Genomic DNA, 7,878 nt, shown 5'->3' on the forward strand with positions numbered 1-7,878 from the left:
CAAGATTTGATCGCAAAAGTCCTACATGAGGTCAATACTCTCCTGCGAGGGGACCCCCATAAATGGCTGTTGACATCCCGGATTATTCAATACCAGGGACTGCTATGTGAAAACCTCCATGTTACTATTGAGCCTCGTCAGGCCCTGAATCCGGCCACTCTCCTTCCTGTGGGAGAAGGTGGACCCTCACATGATTGCAAGGAAATATGCCAGCAGACCTGACTTGAGAGACCAGCTAATCCCGGACCCAGATTTGATCCTGTACACCAACGGCGCCAGCCTGGTGAAACAAGGACAACAATTGTCGGGATATGCAGTAGTCATGGAAGAAACCGTCGTTGAGGCTAGCTCTCTGCCATCACACTGGTCTGCTCAACGGGCCAAACTATATGCTCTAATCCAGACCCTCAGCTGTCAAAAGGTAAGGAGACAAACATTTACTCAGACTCCAGGTATGCTTTTGCCACACCACATGTAACAGGGATCTGTATAAAGAGAGAGGCCTTTTGACAGCTAGTGAAAAGATATTAAAAACAAGGAAGAACTTCTGACCCTATTAGATGCTGTCTGGGAACCAGAAAGGGCTGTAGTCATACACCGCCAAGGACATCAATAAGAGGATACCCCTCGGGCTCAGGGAAACAGACTGGCAGATAAGACCACTAAACAAGCAGCTGAGGGCTTGGGGGTGACAAGTGAAGCCCCTATTAAAGCTCTCCTATTGGCGGAGCTGCCTGAGCTAACACTGGGCTCTCCAAAATACACTGAAGCCCAAAACCAAGTAGCCAAAGCAGAAGGGGCCATCAAGACTGAAAAGGGATGGTGGGAATTGCCAAGTGGCAAATTATTGGTACCGGAGGATCTGGCACCCACTCTGGTAAGCCAAACACACCAAGCGACCCACCTAGGCCACGATAAACTGGAAAAGCTAATTCAAAAATATTTCTTGATTCCCCGCCTCTCTTCCCTATGTAGGACAGAATCTCAGAATTGCACTGCCTGCTCACAGGTCAATGCTGCCTGTCGGCACAGACAAAAACCTCCGGGAGTTCAGCTAAAAGGCAGGCTGCCCTTTGAACACCTGGAAGTGGACTTCACTGAAATGAAACCTCACAGACCCTACCATTACCTGCTGGTCACGGTATGTACGTTCTCAGGATGGGTAGAAGCTTTTCCTACCCGGACTGAAAGAGCCTCAGAAGTAGCCCGGTTCCTGCTTAGGGAGATAGTTCCTAGATTTGGATTTCCTACCAGCATCGTATCGGACAATGGCCTGGCTTTTGTAGCTGATTTAGTACAACAAGGAAGCAAAACTTTTAGTGGAAATTACCTACAGCATATAAGCCCCAGAGTTCTGGGATGGTGGAAGGAACCAACCAGACTCTTAAAGAGACACTCTCCAAGTGGATCATAGAGACTGACTGCTCCTGGATGGACTTGTTTCCGATGGCTCTGCTCAGACTCAGGATGACCCCATAGTCCCTTGGCTCTTCTCTGTACGAAACTGTGTATGGGAGGCCCCTCCCATAATAAAACAGGTGTCAACAAATTTGCCTCAGGAAGGGGAGATTTTTGGCTCCAAAATCACTGCGGATGGTGACTGCAGCCATGAAATTAAAAGACACTCCTTGGAAGGAAAGTTATGACCAACCTAGATAGCATATTCAAAAGCAGAGACATTACTTTGCCAACAAAGGTCCATCTAGTCAAGGCTATGGTTTTTCCTGTGGTCATGTATGGATGTGAGAGTTGAACTGTGAAGAAGGCTGAGCACCGAAGAATTGATGCTTTTGAACTGTGGTGTTGGAGAAGACTCTTGAGAGTCCCTTGGACTGCAAGGAGATCCAACCAGTCCATTCTGAAGGAGATCAGCCCTGGGATTTCTTTGGAGGGAATGATGCTAAAGCTGAAACTCCAGTACTTTGGCCACCTCATGCAAAGAGTTGACCCATTGGAAAAGACTCTGATGCTGGGAGGGATTGGGGGCAGAAGGAGAAGGGGATGACAGAGGATGAGATGGCTGGATGGCATCACCGACTCAATGGACGTGAGTCTGAGTGAACTCCGGGAGTTGGTGATGGACAGGGAGGCCTGGCGTGCTGCGCTTCATGGGGTCATGAAGAGTCAGACACAACTGAGCGACTGAACTGAACTGAAGGGGAGACGAGATTTCACAGCAGGTGGAACAACTGGGTAAGGTAATAAATCAGGTAGCTAAGTTTGTACAAAAAAAGGTGCTGTTCCCCCTTGGGGAACAGATTCACGAATTTGTGCCCTAGGATCAGGTGTGGGTCAAGGACTGGAAACACGACTCCTTGGCCCACGTCCATATACTGTTGTAACCACCTCTACTGCAGTTAAAGTTGCACGTGTCACTCCCTTGGATCCACCACATGAGGATGAAGAGAACATACCATACAGACCCAGAAAACTCTGAGTGGACTGCGCAGAGGGACCCCACTGACCCTCGAGATACTAAGATCATCCTTAAGAAGAAGAAGGAAAAGAAGATTCCAGACGAGCCCCTTCAGGATGAAGCCACATAATCAACTCCTGCCGCTTGGCCTCATCAACGTGATTTTGAGTTTAACTTCCGTTTCAACTCAGGACAATGTTTTCATCTCACAGGCACATTCCTACACGGACTTCAACAACACCTCCAACTGCCGGGTATGTGGGGCTATGCCTCTGTCTGTGATGGATGGATTCCTTGGTGGGTGTCACCACTCCACCAAGGAGATTTTAAACCACTCTGCTCTTTTCTGGGACAACAAAAAGAGACTTTCCTTTCTCTTGTCAATCATAATCTCTCCCTGCTCTCTTGATGTAAGCCAGATCTACAGTCAATAGACTCGGGTCATGGGGTTACATTTGATATAAACACCAGTTTCATAGAAGTAACAAAAGCCTATCCTTTATATTTAAAGAACAAAAAGGAGAAAAGCTCCCTGACCACCAAGGGAGGACAGGCCTCTAGGTATGTTGAACAATTCTACCAAGTCGGGGATGAATATTTCTGGATGACCCCAGAAAAGGGTCAATTAATTACTCCTGCCACTATATGCTGGGAACAAAAAGAACAAAGGGTAGGGTTTGGGGACTGTCCATTATACCCAAAAGAACTAAAATACATGGGGCATCTATCCCCCAGTGTAAATGAACATTTGAGGTCACATACCACCCCAACCAGTCCATCCATTGGCCAGGCTCTGATTGGCAATATAACCCTGGAATCCACTGGGTGGCACCCAGTGGAACCCAATGGCTTTGTGGACCTAACCTTTGTCCTTGGTTATCAACCGGCTAGGTAGGCCGCTGCACACTGGGATTCGCTTTTGCCCATGGCAGCATAAAGCCTAACCTACAACAAGCCCCGGTAAATCTACCTGGTTTATGTGCTAGGTGGACAAGGTCTGTGTTTCAGTGGTATGAGTATATTGCTGCCGTATTCGTACCTTCTCTAGGGACAACAGAGATTACGATTAAAGTAGAAGCCTTGACTAATTTCACAAAACAGGCCCTCCTAGATGGTGCTAAAGCCATCAAAGTCTTAAATGAAGAACAAATCCAAATAAGAAAAGTGGTAATTCAAAGTAGAATGGCTTTGGACATGCTCACAGCTGCTCAAGGAGGGACCTGTGCTGTAATTAAGGTTGAATGTTATGTATATATTCCTGGTTTATCTGGCAATGTATCAGCTGCTTTAGATGACATGAAAAACCAGGTAAAAGCAATGTCAAATGAAAACATTCCTTTCTGGACTTCAGTCCTATCTTGGGTGAAGGGTGATTGGTGGAAAACTTACTATGTTTACCATTGTTATAGTTGCCTTGATAGTTCTGCTTTGTGGACCCTGCATTTTACAATGAATTATGAACTTTGTAACCCAAAGGTTGGTGTCATTCTCCCAAATTAGCGGCCAGAGAGCTAGGGTGCAATATATCCCTATGAGTGATGCTCATACTATGAGATAAAAGCATCAAGGCGGGGAGTGAAGGAGGAAACAGACAGAACAGGCTCCATCTTGAAAGCAGGACTCCATCTTGGGCAGGACTGTGGACTTTGAGCTATACCCCAGTATCTATGGAAACGGCGTACCAACTGGAAAACCAGACCCCCCCGGGTGGAAGAGCCCCAGGGCTCGTACCTAGACTCTCTGTCACCTAAAAGAATACCCTAATTATCTGTGTAACTGGATAGAATCATAAATTCTATTATGCTTATTGGGGTATGACCACAGGCCTATTGATAATTGTCCACTGTTAACTACCTAGGCTTAAGGCATACGAATCAGGGTTAACTTTGATTATATCTTTCTTTTCCTTTGTTCAGACTAGTTTCAGAGAATTGGGGAAGGTGGGTTTGAGCACGTACACTTAGGGTATATAAGGTTTTCACAAAAACTGGTCGGGGTCCTTGACTAAGAGGAGACTCTGCCTTGGGCCCGCCGGTGTAATAAACTGCACTCCACCATCTGCATTGTCCTTCTGAGTGAGTCTGTTTCCCAGAACACCTGGCTACAACAAAGGAACTTACCCAAGGTTGCACAGCTTGTAAGTGATAGAGGCAGAATGTCGCAGCACTGCCTGTGACTCCAGACTGGGAGCACCTCAAAAATGGGCACTGTGCTTCAACCATATGGCTCCTTCATGCCTATCACAGGGTGTAGTGTTAGGGGCCCACCCAGATCTCCCTGTGCTTATGTTGAATTTTATCCTAAGTGAGTTGCAAAACCAGAAAGGAATTTTTTTTTTTTTTTTTGCCTCACCACATGGCATGCGGTGGTTAAAGATCCACCTGCCAATGCAGAGGACACAGGTTAGCCCTGGTCCCAGGAGATCTCACATGCCAAGGGGCAACTAAGCCCATGTGCCCCAACTACTGAGCCTGTACTCTAGAGCCCACTCACTGCAACTCCTAAAGCCCCAGACACTCTAGAGCCCGTGGTCTGCAGCAAGAGAAGCCACTACAATAAGAGGGCCTGCTTGCTGCAACTAGAGAGAAGCCTGCACACAGCAAAGAAGACTCAGAACAGCCAAAAGCAAATAAACAAACTTATCTTTTAAAAAAAAAAAAAGAATAAGAAGGAACCCAAGTCATCAGGCTCCTTCTAAACTGTGATGCAAGGCCCCAATCCTTGCTCCCATCTACTTGAACCAAAGACAGAGCCACCTGGGCTGGCAGTCATCCTCACCGAGGGCGAGCACAGCTGTGAGTCACGCATAGCAGACTGTGTTTGTTGAGTCTGTAGCTCTCTGGGAGGTGGTTAGGGAAAGCCAGGCTATTTGTTATAGTTGTTGCTTCTTCCCACTATCGTTAAAGAGAGCGGTGGACTTTCCCAGTGGCTAAGATGGTAAAGTCCATCCTTAAGGAGATCAGTCCTGAGTGTTGATTGAAAAGACTGATGTTGAAGCTGAAACTCCAATACTTTGGCCACCTGATGAGAAGAACTGACTCATTTGAAAAGACCCTGATGTTGGGAAAGATTGAAGGCAGGGGTGAAGGGGACGACAGAGGATGAGGTGGTTGGATGGCATCACCAACTCAATGGACATGAGTTTGAGTAAACTCTGGGAGTTGGTGATGGGCAGGGAGTCCTGGCGTGCTGCAGTTCATGGGGTTGCAAAGAGTCAGACACAACTAAGTGACTGAACTGAACTGAAGATGGTAAAGAATCCACCGGCAATGCAGGAGATGAAGGTTTGATCCCTGGGTTGGAACGATTCCCTGGAGGAGGAAATGGCAAGCCTCTCCAGTATTCTTGCCTGCAGAATCCCATGGACAGAGGAACCTGGCGGGCTACAGTCCATGGGGTTGCAGAGTCAGACACAACTGAGCGACTAAGCATGCATGCATGTTCTGAGGCATGCAAAGGTAGAAGGGGCTCTAATAACATGAAGGTATTCTCTCTCCATGCAGACTACAGTTTAAATTGGCTGATTGTGGTGACTTGGGGGCTCACAGAGAAGCAGCGATACAAAGGGCCCTGAGGAGGCAGTTATAGCAAGAAACGGACCATTTCTCCACATCCTTGAGAGAATGCCAAGGTCTAACTGATCTCAGGTGACCTCAAGCCAGCAGCAGCTTGAAGCAGGGTTTCAGTCCCCAGCCACAGATTAAGTTTGGGCTGCAACTGTGAGAGCGCTGAATCTCAGCCACTAGACCAGTGGTCAGTGACACAGGCCCTGGCCCTTCAACTTTGCACAAAAGACAGAAAGACTTTCTGTCTTCCCACAAAGACAGAAAGTAGTTAAACAAGTGAAGTGCTTATTAGGAAGAAAAAGAATACAGTACGTGTGAGTAGACACATGGGCGGACTCAGAAAGAGAGTCAGGGGATTTGAATCACTTTTATGAGGCATTTCTTTCACTGATTTGCCTGGATCTGAGTCCGTATTTGATGTATCTCAGGTCCTCACATGTGCACACAAGCACTTCTTAGCCAAGATAAACTCCAGCAAAGAGGCCTACGGGTAGACTTTTGACCACCAAGGAGTTTTCTAGTCAAGAAGTTCTCCTTGACTTCAAGAGTGAGAAATATGTGGTCTTGAGACATCTCTGGTGGTCCAGTAGCTAAGACTCTGTGCTCCCAATACAGGGTGCCCAGGTTTGATTCCTAGTCAGGGGACTAGATCCCACATGCCACAGTGAAGACAGAGGAAGGTCCCATGTGCCACTTAAGAACTACAGCAGATGGGTGAACCTCGAGGACATGATGCTCAGTGAAATAACTGTCACAGAAAGGCAAATATTACTGCATCATTCCAGTTCTATGAGCAATTTAGAGTAGTCAGATCCATAAAGAAAAGATGGTAGAATATTGGTTGCCAAGAGCTGGGGCAGGGGGCCAAGGAGGAATGAGGTGTTAGTGTTTCAGGGAGACAGAATTTCAGTTTTATGACATGAGGATCTCTGGAGATGGATGGTGGGGATGGTGGCAAAACATTCTAAACGGATTTAATACCACTGAGCTACCCAGGTGGCACTAGTGGTAAAGAACCCACCTGCCAATGCAGGAGATGTAAGAAATATAGGTTTAATCCCTGGACTGGGAAGATCCTCTGAAGGAGCGTATGACAACCCACTCCAGTATTTTTGCCTGGAGAATCCTTTGGACACAGAAGCCTGGCAGACTACAGTCCATAAGGTTGCAAAGAGTTGAACACAACTGAAGTGACTTAGCACATACCATACATTTAAAATTAGTTAAAAAAAAATAAACAAAAAAAAATAAAATAAAATTAGTTAAGATGGGGACTTCCCTAGTGGTCCAGTGGCTAAGACTCTGCACTCCCAATGCAGAGAGGGCCCAGGTTCAATCCCTGGTCAGGGAACTAGATCCCGCATATGTGTGTGCAGGCATGCTCAGTTGTGTTCAACTCTTTCGGACCCCATGGATTGTAGCCTGCCAGTCTCCTCTGTCCATGGAATTTTTCAGGCTGGAATACAAGAGTAGGTTGCCATTTCCTACTCCAGGGGATCTTCCCTACCCAGAGATCAAACTAGTGTCTCCTGCATTGGCAGGTAGATTCTTTACCAGCTACACCACCTGGGAAGTTCCCACCTGCTGCAGTTAAAAAAGATCGTGCATGCTGCAACTAAAGATCTCACATGCAGGGACTTCCCTGGTGGGCCAATGGATAAGACTCTGAGCTCCCAATTCGGAGGGGCCCGGGTTCAATCCCTGGTCAGGAAACTAGATCCCACATGCTATGACTAAGACCTGGCACAGTCAAATAAATAAATATTAAAAAAAAAAAATCTCACATGCCAGGACTAAGACCTAATGCAGGCAAGTAAATAAACAATTTTTAAATAAATAAATAAGGGTAGTTAAGATAGTCAGTTTTATGTTGTAAGTATTTTTGCCACAGTCTAA

The 7,878-nt window shown here is 46.6% G+C and overlaps 1 non-coding gene across 1 annotated transcript; it reads left to right on the plus strand.

Annotated features, from left to right (window-relative positions):
• The first annotated feature begins 7,258 nt into the window (after nucleotides 1-7,258).
• On the plus strand, nucleotides 7,259-7,333 carry TRNAG-CCC (transfer RNA glycine (anticodon CCC)). The gene has a single exon. It is a non-coding gene; the product is annotated as a tRNA-Gly (tRNA).
• Nucleotides 7,334-7,878: the final 545 nt, after the last annotated feature.

The sequence above is a fragment of the Bos mutus genome, chromosome 7 (assembly GCF_027580195.1).
Source record: "Bos mutus isolate GX-2022 chromosome 7, NWIPB_WYAK_1.1, whole genome shotgun sequence".
NCBI lineage: Eukaryota > Metazoa > Chordata > Mammalia > Artiodactyla > Bovidae > Bos > Bos mutus.